This window comes from Canis lupus, chromosome 1 (genome assembly GCF_011100685.1).
Source record: "Canis lupus familiaris isolate Mischka breed German Shepherd chromosome 1, alternate assembly UU_Cfam_GSD_1.0, whole genome shotgun sequence".
NCBI lineage: Eukaryota > Metazoa > Chordata > Mammalia > Carnivora > Canidae > Canis > Canis lupus.
In genome coordinates, this window is record NC_049222.1 from 19362901 (window position 1) to 19378666 (window position 15766).

Here is a 15766-nt window from a genome sequence, read left to right on the forward strand (position 1 = left end):
CTGCTGAGCCACCCAGGTGGCCCTAATTGTGGATTTTTGAATGCATTCTGCAATAGTCATGTAGTTTTTTTTTTTTTTTTTGGTTTCAGGAGACTCACCCAAGCACATGTGCAAGTCAGAGATGGGCCTGCCGGGTGAGGAGTGGACGCTGATCTGTTAGTACGCCACGAACTGAGTGAAAAACTGAGATTCTTTCATAACTGTGGTTTTTCCTAAAGTGGATCAGCTGAACCTAAGTGCAGCCCCTGAAGGAAGAGACCCTGCTCCAGGCTTGGCCTGAGTAGCTGTGTTTGTCAGGCCCGGCAGATGTTTCTCTAGTCTCATCTTACAGCCCAGAGACTCAGGCCGCCGTAATTGTCTATTTTGTGCGGCTTTCATCTTTCATTTGGCAAAATGATTCATGTGGAGTACAACATGCATTTCTGATTACTTATCCAGAAATGTGTCTTCCTCTGGTAAGACTGCTCCTTCCCTGAACAGACGTGGGGGTTTTCGGATAAGCTACTGAGGTGACCCTTTGCTTCCTTTCCGTTTGAGTTCTTTGGCATCGGCCGTGCATTTCTTCGTTGGGCTTACCCTCAGTGAGCCCCTACTACTGCCGTTCGTGGGTACACACGCCAGAGTCTGAGCATCTCTGCTCTCAAGGAGATCGTTGTGTGACCCGGGGAGAAGGGCAGGCGTGAAAATGGCCTTTGTGGCCGGGCCTGACCGAGGCCAAGGAGAGGCCCTGGGTGGAGATCTCTGGGTCTTGATGATCAGGATAGAATGTCACGGGGGAGGGGGCCGGCTGGGAACGGGTGGGGGCAGCAGGACTCGGATGCCAAGTCTGGGAGGCTGGTTCACTGCTTGCTCGCAGGGGGCCGGATTCGTTCCTCCAGGGCTGCGTGTTTGCTACTCGCCTTGGCTCTCCAGTGTTAGGTGGGGTACGCCAGGTCATGCTCAAAAGCATGGAACTCATGACATCCTGGCCTCTCAGGGTGGGCTCAGGCCTTCAGGAGTTGTTGAACACCTTCCTTTACAGGCAACGAGACAGACGGCCCAAGAGGTGAGGTTCTCTAGAACCTCAAGAGGTGAGGGACCCCGCTGAGCTGAGAGTAGAGCTCCGCCCGTCCACCCCCCCTCTGCTCCTCCCACCAGCTGCTGAGTCCTCCACAAGGCCTGGGGGCCTGTGGGGCTCGGAGGCTCAGTCAGGGACCTTGGCTCATGAACTAGGAGAAGGCCTGAGACAACTCTCGGAGGTGGCCCTCTGCTGTTCATGGCAACTGACGCATGAAGAGAAGACCCAGAACACTCCGGCCCTACAGCGGTTCACTCTAGACCTGTGCTGGGGCCCTGAAGGCCGTGGCCAGCCCTGTAGGGCCTAGGGAGGGAGGAGACGGTGAGGCCCGCAGCTGGACACCTAGGGGACAGGGGATGTCTCCAGAAGAGTTGGAGAAAGATTTGCCTGGGCCTCTGACCTGGAGGTCGGCTCCTCTGAGCTTTTTACCCTGCCAGTCTCCCCACCTCCCCCCTTCACATCCCCCCTCTTTGACATCTAAACATGCTTTTCTTTTTTTAAACTTTTATTTTTGAATAAGTACTGATTCACAGAATGTTGTGAAAAGAGTACAGAGAGGTCCCCTGGACCCTTTATCTATTTTCCCCAATGGTTATATTTTACACAGCTCTTGTGCATTGCCTACCTGGTCTTCAAAATCTTAAACCCCCATCCCTCTGCGCCCTTGCCCCCAGCGTCCTCAGTCCACCTAGTGTGGTCCTTAGGCTCTTCCTCAGGCAAATGTCTCATATCTGCAACGTGAGAGCAATTCAGTTTTCTGGACCCCAAAGTCCCTCCCTCAGGGAGAAGAGGGGAGGTTATAACTGTCTTAGCCAATTCTAAAGAAAAATACAAGTGCAGACTGTCTGATCCTGAGCCTGTGGAGACACATGGCTGCCATATTTAGTGAGGACTAATGGGCCCCAGGGTTTGGGGGCCGAGACTTGATTTCAGCTTTGGTACCCTGGGGATGTGGTGTGGGGGGTGGCACTTCGGGAAGCCTCTGGACTGTTGAACCGTCCCTGAGTCTGGGGGCCACCCCGTGAAAGGAATAAAGAGGAGGAGCTCCTCAGCTCCTATCTCTTCCTGGCTCTCCACCCTGGTGGTTTCCCCTCAAGCCAGTCCTGCCTATAGCAGCTCCTTCTTCGTGTCTTCAGCATGTCACTGGCATCTAGAACTGGGGCCCCTGTTCCACAGAGAATCTGAGTCGGGTGCTCTTCTTCCCGAAGCACAAGCCCTGTCCCTGCACCCTTAAATTCATGTTGCCTGACGCTGCTCCGTCTTTTGAAATCACTGCTCCCCTCTACGTTGTCCCTGGCTGAATGGCCTTCAGTGGCACCCCCATGGGCATGGGCTTTTCTACCCTGGTGCTGAACCTCTGATTGGCCCTCCCAGGGTCATTCCTGTTCAAAGCAGAGCCCTGGAGCATCCCACGCTCATCCTCATGTGGGCTTCCTGTGATCAGTATAGACCTTGCCTCTCCGAATCCAACATTCACTCCAAGGTGTGATGAAGCCCCAACTTCTTCATCGGGTTCTCCCTGGCTGTTCTGACTCATACAGGAAGTTCTACTTTAGAATTCCCACTACCGATTGCTTCTAGTGCCTTCTTGGGATTTAATCATACACAGTGTTTATTGTTAACTTTTGTGCCATCGAATTTTCAGTGCTGCCGTTTAACCAGGCTTTCCACGCTGCCATGGACGCGACTCTACCGCATATGGTGTGAGAACTTCTTCCCTCATTTTACTTTCATATTCCCACTGGGCGACCTTTGCATCTTACACTCAGGCGGCAAGTACTAGAGTTTCCAAACCGACCTGCCACACTCCTGTGCCCTGTGCACCAGTGAGACGAGGAGGAGTATCTGCCTCCGTTGCTTTAATAGGAGCATCAGGAACCACTCGGGGAGGGTCTCTCAGATAGTCCCAAGGCTTGTTTGCCAGGGAGCCAAAAAAAGGACAAATGCTCAGCAAATGTTCACAGGACTTATATATGACATATTAAATATTACACTTAATATTTTCCAAATCCCAATATTCCTGTGAACCGAGAATAGTAATATTTACCAAATAAGGCTGTTTTAAGGATTAAATAAGGTGATCTGTGTAGTCACATACTGCCTGACATAAGCTAGCACTTAACAAATGTTGAGCTCCTCTCTCCTACTATTAGTTTCTGAGTCATTTACTGGGACGATTATTTCCCATAATCCTCTAGAGCTACTCATCTGTTATAGCAACCTTAAAGGAAATCTCTAATAATTTCCTCCTCTTTTTTTTTTCTTGTCTATTGAACAATTCCCAACTTTTTTTTTTTTTTTTCTGCAACAAAAGATTGTGACAGGCTGTTTTTGTTTTATATTATGATATGCCTTCCTTACATAAGAATCATCACTTAAGAAATTTGCTGATTTTTATTTTATTTTATTTCTTCTTGGTGATTCTGAAATTTCTGAGTGGATTTGGCTTTGAGGTTTGGGGCGGCTACTGTCTCACTGCCTCTGGTAATTGGCAGCACCAAAAGGACCCGGGGAACCCTAGCAGGCTCACGATCGATTTGACAGGAGGTGTGGGCGTCATTACGATTGGCCAAGTCATGCGCAGAGTTGAGTTTGTGGTCTCGACTGAGTAACTAGCAGTAAACCAAGAATTGATTCTGTTTTAAGGGTCAAATTCCTCCAAAGGGCAGATTGGAAGTATTCAATTGAGTATCACCTCAGGTCACAAACACTTCTGTGACCCAAGAGTAGCTTCTCCCTTCTATGGTCCCCTATTATCTTGACTCACTTTTGACAAATACCCACTGCGGAGTTGGGGCCCTGCTCCTGTTGTTGTAACCTTTACAATCCAGTCATGCTAAGGAGATGAGTCATTTAATTGTGGTCTGCATGGATCCCACAGCCCAGTCCCAGCCTGTGGGGTCGAGGTGAGATGGGGATGCCAAGGGAGGAAGTAGGGAGCGACTTCCCTCACTCCTCAAGAAAGCTACTTTTTGGGCCGCCATCTGGCAGAAGAAATGACTTCTGCAAAATTGCTAGTATAAGTTAATGGGGCCTAGAGTACAAATAAGGGGCACGTCAGTCACAACCTGGACTGATTTTCTCCTGCCTGTCATGCATCAAGACATGGATCTACTGGATATGGTGTGAGCTCTTCTTCCCCCATTTTTCTTTAATATTCCCATTGGGTGAGTACATAAAAAGTTCGTACGTTCTATAACATGATGCCTCTTTGATGCTTAACTCTTTACATATGACTCCATCAAAGAGGGGTGGGTAGCGCTGCCAAATTCAAAGAGGGGCCACACAGAGAGGAGAGGCTAGAAGACAGCCTGGCTTTATGGGTGTTCCTGTAAAAGCACATCTCCCTTGGGATTTATGGCTCTCATTTTATTCATTTGATTCCTTATTTCTCTCCCTCCTCAGATAATTACTCTACATGCTTCAGCTGTTGGTGCATCAATAAATATTTGCTGAATGAATGAACGAAAAGTACTACTGGCAATATGTATCAACTCTCAGGAGGTGCATGGGTGACAGAAAAGCAGTAGATGTAACTGCCCTTCACCAAGGCATTGGCTCACTCCCTTGGTCAGGCAGACAGGAGGGGTGGCAAAGAAAGAAAAGAAAATGATGAAGACGCTCAGTTTTATCCCATCTGGGGTATTGGGCTTCCTTTGAAAAGAAAGTTCAGGAAATGGAAGCATCGGCTGGTAGGCATGCAAAGAAGAAAATGTGCTTTAGAGCCAAACCTAGTCCCCTGGCTTAGGATGGTGATAAATAAAGGACTGATGTAGATGAATGATCCACAGTGAAGTACTAGATGATTCAGAGTTGGGAGCCAGCCACCTGAAGTCCTAGGGGGTTCTCGAGGTAGCTTGCTGTTCTAGAGACTTAATTACCACTGTAACTCATGACACATAATTGCATGTCAGGTAGGCTAGTTTTCATGCTGAACTGCAGCCTTGTGGAAATAAACGATGCTTCTTTCTCCTTCCCCTGCAAACTGACCCACCAGCTTGCTGGTACACATCCTGTTATTTCTGTTTCTTATAGTTCTTAAACGCAAATAGGAGCAGGGACATGATTTCATGTAAAACACATAATGCTCGTGGAATCATAGAATCTAAACACTTTTAGAGTATATATACTTGATTAAAATCAGGACAGAAGTAATTCAAGTTCCAGGGAATTTGGGGTTTAAAATACATTAAATTGAATTTTAATTCAGGAACTTTGAAATCTCTCTCTCTCTCTTTTTTTTTTCTATCAATAGATACACCCTCCTCCCCTGCCATGTTGAATCCAAATCTCACTACACTGCGAGGATGTGCTAATAGGAAACGGATAGTTTCCTTTGGAATAGAAAGTCAAAGGTAGAACCCAAAACCATGTAGAGAAATCTAGAGGAATTTTATTATCTAATCATGTAATTGTTTGACTGAACAGAGCATGAGTAGTCCTTACATTTTTTTACATGTTTTTTCCAGAGCCAACCTTAACTATCCTGTAGCCATTAATTTAAACGTAAAACCAGAAAATGCTCATGATTGTAAAACTCCTGAATATGAGACCAGATGTTTAGAAACTTATTTCTAATATAGAACTTTCTCACTTTTTCTTGGAGATATTTCTTTTGGTCTCCCACGAACCTGAGAACATCTAAGAGGACCTAAGCAAGGGAGAAGTCTGTAGTTGAAGATTTATATTTATAGCCCTTGATGAACTGAATACATTTACAAGCTGCATTTTGAAATCATAATGATCTAATGTGAAGCAATCAAAATTCCAAAATCATCTAATCAAGAATGACATCAGAAGCAAACAATCTCTAGATGGAGAAGGTATAATTCCCTCTGTAAATCTTCGATTTGGAGCAGATGTTCTAATTCTGTGGATTAAGTTAAGAAGTGTTGAGCTAAGATGTCCAGAAGACGGTTATTTAGAAAAGGTGAATCAATATGAAACAGGTTTTGTTTTTGTTTTTACAGAGGAAGTCATTCATACCTTATGCGTCCAGCGCCTAGCTCCTAAGCATCCTTCCTCCATCCGTTGAGGAGGTCGGGTTGCCAGGCAAAACAGGGAGGTCATTGCCCAGGGAAAAGGGGTGCTTTCAAAGAATAGCCTCAGGGTGGCCCAAGTCCCCGCAGAACTGTGAATATTCTTTCATCTTTGCGAGATTCCCTTCCCATTCTCGTTTCCCAGTCCTTTCCTATAGGACTGAAAACAAAAAAGAACAGCAGCAAGTTCTTACAGCTTTTCAATTCCAAAGAGTAGCTATTTTGGTTCATTGATCAAGTAAGACATATGGATTCAGAAACACAAGATCTATACGTTTTACATCTCATCTTTTGGCATCTTGATTAGGTGGACCTCCTAGCATGGGAGGGCGGCTACGGAATGCATTGATGTGGTCCCATTTACTGCAACATTCGAGCCCTGGCCCCTGATCTAGAAACAGAACTGCCGGCTCCAAAGGTCTGTTGTTAACAGCTTATGCAGTGTTGTCAGAAACTGCATTCATTCTTTACTGTTTTCTTATTGCTTTTATAATAAATATTTACAGATTTATTGCATACTTATTTTCCAAATGGATAGACATTTTTAGAAGTGACATTTCTGAAAGTGCAGAAGCTATCTGGCACATATACAGTGTATCGTACCATGTGTTTTCTGACAAGAGCATCATCGAAACTGTCTCCGTAGTTTATCTGATGAAACTCTATTGCAATACGTTGTATCAAGTTTATGGCCCCATTCTTCTCCTCTATGCTTTTTATTTTTACATCTGACATAGGGAAAATGGCAAGATTTTCTTTATTCCCTAGCAAAAGAATCCATAAAAGCTGCAGGAACTTCTCTCTTCTCACCGGTGTAGTGGGAGATCCTGCATTCTGCAGCTTGTCCCCTCTATTGGAGAATCTATTTCTAGTCATAGGTCAATACATCAAGTCTTTCCTTTTAAGGAGAGAGATGGATGAAAGGAGAAAGTCATGGAGTAAACTGTAAGATGTCTTCATGTTTAAACTCCGCATTATTTTTAATATGCCTTGACATTGGATGAAGGGTGCCACAACAAAGCAATTCTCTGGACCACTTTGGTATCATGGTGTCACTTGAAGCAGTAGACTGGCTATTTCTCTGACAAACTATGGAAGTATTCTAAAATATCTGCATAAAAAAAGGTTCTATGACATTGTTAGAATGATCAGATAATAGGGCGGAATTGGGCAAAGGCTTAATTTGTTGTTAGTTGCCTTGGTTTCAAAAGAATCAGGTGTTTTGGCTGTGGGGCACTTTTTCATTTTCAGTCAAAGGTTCTGGGTTTAACAGAGTACCTATAGAAATACCATGAACGCTAAAGAGTAGCACTATATAGTTTTTATGTGATTTAGACTCTACATTTAAAGAGTAGTTGATTTGAATAGTTTGTGAGAGTAGCCAAGGCGTCTGTGCTTGCAATTATTAGCTCTTGACTTTGAGATGATATAGGAGACCTAGTTTATGGTAATTCTTCTTGACCTGTTTTGTCCCCAAAAGAGTCCCCAATGGCAGGTAATTTGTGTCATTAGAGGAAAAAGAAGATAAAGGACAGGTTACGTGTCTGTTTAAATTGAAACTGCACCTAGGACCGATGGGTGGATGTTTCAAGGAGGGAGGTTTTGATGAACTACAAGGAAAACTTTCAAACCATAGAAGCTTTTAAGAATGTGATGGCCTTCGAAAGGGTGAGCTTCCTGTTAATAGATGTGTTCAGGCAGAGGCTGGCTGATTACCCATCGAGATCAATTTAGGAGGGAGTCCTGCATTGTGGTTTATCTGATGTTTTAGGTGTCAATCTCATCAATTGCAAGCATTCTAAGAATCAGTGTTCTATCAATTTACATATGTAAAATTTCATTAAAGTAAGATTTCACTAATTTGTAATTTGGAATAATTGGGCTGAAGTCTTTCATTACATAGCACATATTTTTTCTTTTTAAAGAGAGTATAAATAAAATTAGAGGAAGATTTTAAAATCACTTAAAATACGCTGCTGTGTTTAAATGCTCTAGAAACACCAATTTATTTAGAAAAATTATATGCTCATTTTAGTCATTTATTAAATATTGATTTCTATTAGATATCTCTTAATATAAACTTGAATGTATTAAAAGCATTACAATTTTCTTTGTACATACTCTAATAAGAAAGATTTTTTTTCCTTCTAGGATAAGTCCAAGTTAATGAAACTTTACATATGTTTATCTACATGTATTAAAAGATTTTCTTTCTTTTTTTTTTAAGATTATTTATTTATTTATTCATGAGACACACAGAGAGAGAGGCAGAGACACAGGCAGAGGGAGAAGCAGGCTCCATGCAGAGATCCTGACGTGGGACTCCATCCTGGGTCTCCAGGATCACGCCCTGGGCTGAAGGCGGCGCTAAACCACTGAGCTACCTGGGCTGCCCAAAGATTTTCTTAAAAGTAAAATCATGACTCATATGAATATAAATGAACACTTGTCAAGGATTTTATTTAACTTTTTAATTAATGAGAGAAGGAGAAAAGTATTATCACTGGTTCAAAATAGACTCCAAAGACCGGATACATTTATAGGTCATTGGGAATGCCAAAATGATTTTGTGTAAATAAATTCAAAACTGACTTCTTTGACAGTGGGAGAGGAGTGTCAGTTAAACCTCCACTGGACAGATTTTTGCATATTTTAAAAATATTTTATTTTTAACTAATTTCTACACCCAACATGGGGCTGGAACTCACAACCCCAAAATCAAGAGTCATATATGCTCTGCTTTATGAGTCAGACAGGTGCCCTCAAATTTTTGCATTTTTATGCATAGGTGTTAGTTGCGTTACTACCAGGTTTCTACAATTTGACTTATATCTTTTCAGAATTGTTAAATAGCCTAATCAAAGACAATGAGAGGCAGAGAAAACCTGAATGAATGAACGAGTCAGGAAAATCCAATTTCAAACTCTCAATTTTTACACACACATAATTTATAGTGATGTTGTTTGGGGCAGAGTATTCTTATCTATTGATATTGAATCAACTATTTCTATGTTCAAGACTCAAGTGAATTCCAGAAATTCAGTTCATCACATTTTCTATTCCCAATAATGGGAGGTGATTATTATATCAAAGAGCACAAGATTTATTAACAAGATGAGTAAGATGGCTGCACGGAGCATGTGAGGTTTACTCATTGTTCTCAGGTGGATGCGTCCAGGTGGTGCTGAACTCCTTCAGCAGTGATGCAGCACCTTTTTGTTTTTTACAGTTTCAGATAAAAGATGCAGGAAAGGTGTCCCAGGAAAAATGATGTCATTGTCAGATAAAAGATGATAAAAATAAGTTGGGAAAAAAAATCCATCTAGATCACACAATAGTCAAATGACATTCTTCTTTTCAAGAGTATCATGTTAGGGGGCTGAGCAGTTAGTGGTCTTAAGAGCTTGGGTACATTTTTTTTGATTATCCTCAAAGATATGATCATCTTTGTGGCAAAGGTGTTGAACTTTCCCTGAGTCCTGTGTTCCCAGAATACAGGGCACTGGTTAAGAAATCTCCCCATCCTTTCGAGTTCCAGGGAGTGGGTAACCACAAAGGACAAGCTTGCTTGATCTATTCTAGAGATACGATCCATTTCCATCCTTCCTTATGACTCCTGTAACTCCTGGCATTAAAGCATAGATGATGATTTTCTTATTTAAGCAAGCCATGAAAAGCAAAAAGTTCAAAAACACAATCCAACAGTGATAGCAATGCTAGCAGAGTATAGCCTCCGAGGTAAATATATTGAGAGGATACCACTAATTATTTTTTTGAAACCACTAGTTATTAAGTATAATTTCTGGTATGTTAGAGGAACCAGAGACATGTACTGCCCTGTGCCTCAGTTTCCTCATTGTAAAACAGAGAGGTTGAGCTAAATGATTGCTAATATTCCCTACCTCTTTAATACTGTGAACTCTGGTCATTTCTGGATTCAGCTTTTTTAGTACAATAGGATCTGTTGTTTCAGAGTTTCCAGGTAGTTAAGCAGTGAAAAAAGTTAAAGAATCGGTCTTCTCTGTAATTCATCTCTGACCTGAAGTCTGGAATGAAACCTATTCTATTATGCACTGTAGTGGCCAGAGTTTTCTAAGAAAAAGTGGGCTTCTATTTATTTTAAACAATCTAATTTCCTCAGTGAGGATCATGAAATGCTAGAATAAGGGCAGGCTGCAGGAGGCCCTGACATCTACTGTCTTTAAACAGTGAAGAGAAATAGTTTGATTCATTTGACTCAAGCTATAGAGTATTAAAGCCAAAGGCTATTTTATAGCACTTTGGGTGTGCCAGGTATTGTTCCAAATGGTTTAAGTCATTAATACACTTAATCCTTTATACCCTATGCAGTAGGACAATTGTTAAATCTTTGCCATTCTACTGTTGCAGACACCGAGATGCAGCAAGTTGGAATGGCCTGTCCAAGGTCATAGAGTTGCATGGGAGAAAGCCAGGCTGTGAGTGGAGCCCTGTCATCTGGGGCTGAGCCCGTGCTCTTGACCACTCTGCTGTAGTGCTTTGGCAGAGTAGCGGTAGTCTTTGGTGGACACTGACAGCCCTATAATCCTACAAAAGTAAAAAGACTCTCTCATGCAGCTGCGCAAACTCACCATTCACAAAGGGAATAAGCCGCCAGTCCCAGCATAGAGACCTTAGATGAATGAAATGCCCTACCCAAGGTTACAAAATGACTTGGCCATGAAACTGAGGAACCCATAGTCTTTCGTTTCTAACTCTCAACCCCTTGTTCACTGCTAGTTTATTCTTGAGTCTGACATTGTGGAGAAAAATGAGTCTCTTTTCAGAGTTTCTTTCTTAGAGCTTGTCATGCCCCAGAATTCTTTAATGTTTGCAGCTCATGATAATATGTGGTCTTTGCTAGAACTCCTGTGGTTTGACACCAGCCTATACTAGAGATTATGGAAGCTTTTGTTTTCTTAAAAAGCTGGCCGCTCTTCGAATTTAGGCTTGAGAGAACAGAAGTGAGGTTGGTTTGCCTCCAACAAAGCAGTCAAGTGTAACTAATACTGTGTTATTAGCACGGGGTGAAATTTTCAACTTTCAGTATCTTGATGAAACATAGACAATAAAAATTGCTCGGTGACTTTTTCTAACCTTTCTAACCTGTATTTTACTCCCCAAGACCACGATCCACTTTGCATTCTTAGACAATAAGCTAGGAGGGTTCAAAGTGTGCCACTCATGGCGAAGGACGGCTTCCCCCTAAACTAAACAGCTACATTTGGCAAATGTAAGTCTCAAGAAGTCTTAAAATTTTCCAGGTACTGAAATGTTCTTCCTAATGACAGATTGAAATAGTTGTCAAGGCTCCGATGGAGTGAGAATCCTTCATTAAGAGGTTCTGAAGAAATCTAAGGAGCTGAGCTGGTCAAGTCCCCAAGTGTGATAAGAAAACATTTCCTGCATCCCCGTGGATATTTAATTAATCTAATTGTTTTGAGATGTTCTATTTAAAAATACAGTAGGAATCAAACAATACAATGTATTAAAATCACAGTGGTCTTAGTCAAGGCCCATTAACGCTGCAAGTATAGAAATCTATACACATATCTTTGTTGGGGGTTGTCTAGCATTTCTCTCCTTTAGGCACTTTGGAAGGCTTGGAATGTGGTGTATGACTTTGAAATGTATTTTCTAGCTGTCAGGAATTAAATGATCAGGGACCGTGTGTTTTTGCATTATATAAGAAAAAAGGCTGTTTATTGCTCCTTTGAATTCATTCATTGGTAAAAAAAGAAAGCTGTAGGAAGAATCAAGGTTCACCGTCCACTAATGAGACCAATGTGGAGCTAGCCTCTTCCATGGGCTCCTTGGAGTTCTCCTATTCTTCCATTCCATGTCCCACTCTTGTGCTCAGCCCAGGCTGCTCTCCCCCTGGATTTATCCTAAATTCCTGACTCATCAACTGGCTGCTTCCTGATGACAGACACTTGTGGCTTGGCAGGAAAATGTGCATTGGAGTTTGGGGAGGGCACACTCTGGTGTCTGAGAAGATGGTAGAGTTGGTCCTTGGTGGTGGTGGGGAGTGAGTAGTGTGTTGATTAGAAAACTTACAGAAAGAGATTTCAGGAAATACAAATTACAGTTCTGGTCTAGCTCTGGCTCCAGACTTTGAGAAAAATATTTAAAGCCACTGAACACCATTTTTTAATTCCTTGGAAAATAAGAGCATTGGGCTTGTTAGTGATTTGCAAACTTCTAGCCTCAGGATTCATTCTTCAACGGGAAATGTATATGTAAGTATAAGACCAAGTGGAAGGTAGAGTTGCTCTGTTTGAATGGGGCCAGCCTAACCCTGCTCATCCCCTGGGTTCTCCCTGGAGGCATACTCTTCCTTGGCCTCATTTAGCTCTGAAAGGATCCTGAGGGAACATGATTTGAGATCCAGATCAGATACACATGGAAGACTCTAAAGGATTCTGCCCAGTGGGGGATGCAAGCAGAAGTGAAGACCTTTCCTTTCGCATATGAAGACGGAGTGTATATTGGGGGCAAACCTAAGTGAAAGGTGTTAGATAATCAGAGGACAGTTAAGTGTTGCATTGTGAAGTACTCACCAAAGAAAACTGTTAAGTTTGCCTTTTCCTTGGTGAGACTTATTGGGGACCTTGTCCTTAGAATAGGGAGTCTTAACCTTTTTGGTATTTACCCCATTTGAGAAACTGATGAAAAATGCTCATAACAACCACAACATTTTGAAAGTGATTTCAAGGTCTTTTAGATGCCCAAAGCCCAACCATGGATTGTGGACTAAGAACTCTACCTCAAAGGTCTCTTCCTCACTTTGTTGCAAATTTCTGATTCTCTTGAAGACCTTAGTGGTTTACACTACATCAGTGACAGAGGTGTTTGCATTTGGGGGCAGGGCTTCTGAAGATGATGTAACTCAAAGGCTCTAACACTGGGGATTTGGGGGCTCGCTGGCAGGCCAGTAAGGGGTTCTTGTTAACAGTCGTAGAAAAATGGACAATATTGTTTGCAAGGAAGCAAGCATTATTATTATTATTATTTTCTAATTATGAATGTTATCAAGATCTGTTAAAATCACCCTGTTTTAAATGGGGCATAGTATAGGAGAAGTAGTCTGCTTTCTATCCTGCTCACCTGGGGTAAATTGTCCCCAAAGATGGCCCCAAACTCCATCTATGAACATGTATGTTCCTCCTTCCATCAAGAGGTAGAAGCACTTTCCTCTCCATTCTGATCTGGTCTGGCCTGGATTTGCTTTGACCAACAGACTGTGGCAAAACTGACACTGGGCCAGTTATGGGCCTCATTTTTAAGAGGTCTCTCAGCCTCTACCTTGGCTGCAGCCTCTCTGTGATGCTCTAACTGCTAGATAAAGAAGTTGAGCTCAACCACTAAATGATGAAGAGTCACAGGAGAGGGATTCTGGAAGGTGAGATGCCATCTTGGATGATCCAGCGCCAGCTGAGCTCCCAGGTGAATACCACCATGTGAGTGACCTCAGCTTCTACCTCATGGAGCAGAAGAGCCGAGTGCAGCCAACTCAGAATTGTGAACAATAATGAATTGTTTCAAGCCATTAGGTCTGTTATACAACAATAAATTACTGAAATGTTATCTCTTGGGCATTTATAGGCAAAACAAATTTCTATGCTTTCCCACATGCAACTTGAAATCTTGAAGTTATCTAATTGTTGAGCTATTTTATCACTATCTCTCATTTAATTTGTTGCTCCCACAATGGGTTCTCAGAATCTCACAGAAACACATATGCACTAGTTGACCAGTGAGGGCAGTCCGTGGCCCAAGCACTCATTTTGAGGACTGACTTTCTTGAGGAGACTCCAGGTCTGGAAAGATGTAGACATTTGATTTTTAACTTTATGGTGACCACGTAAATCATTAATTCATTGCCTTTCTCTTACCTCAGATAAATAATGCAGGTTTCTTTTCCAAGGAAAGTGATCCAGAGCGAAAAACACAAATGGCTTTATTGTAAAGGGGTGGTCTAGGTCTTACATTTAAGAAGTTTCAGTGATTTATAGGTTATTTTGTTTTCTAAATGGTCCTGTTTGGACTATGTCGTCACAGTGACCATAAAATGGTTGAGTGAAAAATAAAGTAAAACAATGAAACAGTGATTGCATGCCTAACAGGGTATACTAAAAACCAGAGATTCTTTTTTTCCCCCCTTTTTGCTTTTGTCCTGTTTCTGTTACCAATGACTAGGCGAGAGACCTGGTACTAATGGTCAGGGGCAGCAGTAAAATCACGTCGGTAGCTTTCCCTAACGGAAATGGTGTTATTTATGTGACTGGAGCTCTTACACGACCCATCCCTGAGCCTCTCCTTTCCCCTACAAGTTATATATTTTTTAGATCCCAGAACACAGGAGAATATAGGTTGGGGCAGAGAGGTAGAGATTATAGTACAAGATGATCATCATTTTTTGATCTTACATAAAAATAAATTTGCTGCTTCTGCTGCTAATGTGTGCATGTGTCTGTAATTCTAACTAAAATGTGTGGCGTAATCCTTGGTAAGAAACAAACAAACAAACAAAAACCCCTTGAAGTTTAACACAAGGAAGGTCCGGGTAAGACACAAAGAAAAAAAGGGGTCTCTAGAAAGGAGAAGGGAGATGAATATGGGGCAGGTGGTCGGAAAGATATGTGTCTTCATCAACCCTTTCTGGCCCAAGTCCCAGAGTAGAAAAGTGTCCTAGAGCACAGAAGGGCTTGTCATATATAATTCAAAAGAAAAAAAAAACAGTTCTATTTATGGAATTTTGTAGAGTTTAAACTATCTACTTAAGAGCAAAATAGTTTCCTCTCTAGCTAGGCCTATGTGTGGCTGAGTTCTGGATTAGATACCTGTGGAGAAGGAAATTCCAAATACAAGAGAGAGAAAGCTGTAGCCGAGCAGGGGCACCTGAGCTGGAGAGGAAGCAGGGCCCAGGTCTGGGACGACAGGACAAGCAATGAGTCAGTGGAGAACTTTAGGCTGAGGGTGAAGTGGAGGAAATAAAGATATAAGAAGGAAGGGAAATGAGCAGGCCAGTAAGAGTTGGAGAAAAGGCAAGATGGCAAATTAGAAGTGGGCATGAGAATCTGGGTAAGCATGTCAAGAACCAGAGGTCTTACAAAAAGGTGGTTTCTCCTACTCATAGAATGTGGCCTTTTGGTCTCTCAAAATCAAATGTGAGTGTTTGACTGACAAGCAGAAAAAGCAATGAGACCAAGGTCACGAGTTTTATATCTATGTGGGTCGCATACTAGCTCTAAACTATATTCCGTACCTTAATTTTGGTTAGACGTTTAATAGTTCATGTCATTGTACCCAAGGGACATGGATGAGGGAGTCTACATGACCTCCAAACAAGCCAGATTTATGACCAGGGAGTGGCGCTTCAATAATTTTATCTTTGTACACCCAACGAGCATAGTGCTGCTTTAATGTTAATTGTATCATCCATCCATTATATCCTTGGTGAAGTACCCATAATTTCCTTTCTCTCATCTTTTGAATAGGTTGATGAAGACATAAAGAGGCTATGACTCCTTTCTTGACTAAAGCTAAGTAATCTATTGTGTGTGTGTGTCTGTATATATATAAAATTTTATTTTAATATTGGGGCTTAAATCTGTTAGGATTACTATAATCTTCAAATTTATCTTTCAAA

General features: G+C 42.1%; 1 long non-coding RNA gene across 2 annotated transcripts; it reads left to right on the forward strand.

Annotated features, from left to right (window-relative positions):
- The first annotated feature begins 5310 nt into the window (after positions 1–5310).
- Positions 5311–15660, forward strand: LOC111095152. 2 transcript variants are annotated; one of them, XR_005353451.1, is made up of 4 exons: positions 5311–5412; positions 5664–5987; positions 6404–6514; positions 15615–15660. It is a non-coding gene; the product is annotated as an uncharacterized LOC111095152 (long non-coding RNA). The 2 variants fall into 2 exon arrangements; XR_005353449.1 differs by having other exon boundaries at positions 5664–5880.
- Positions 15661–15766: the final 106 nt, after the last annotated feature.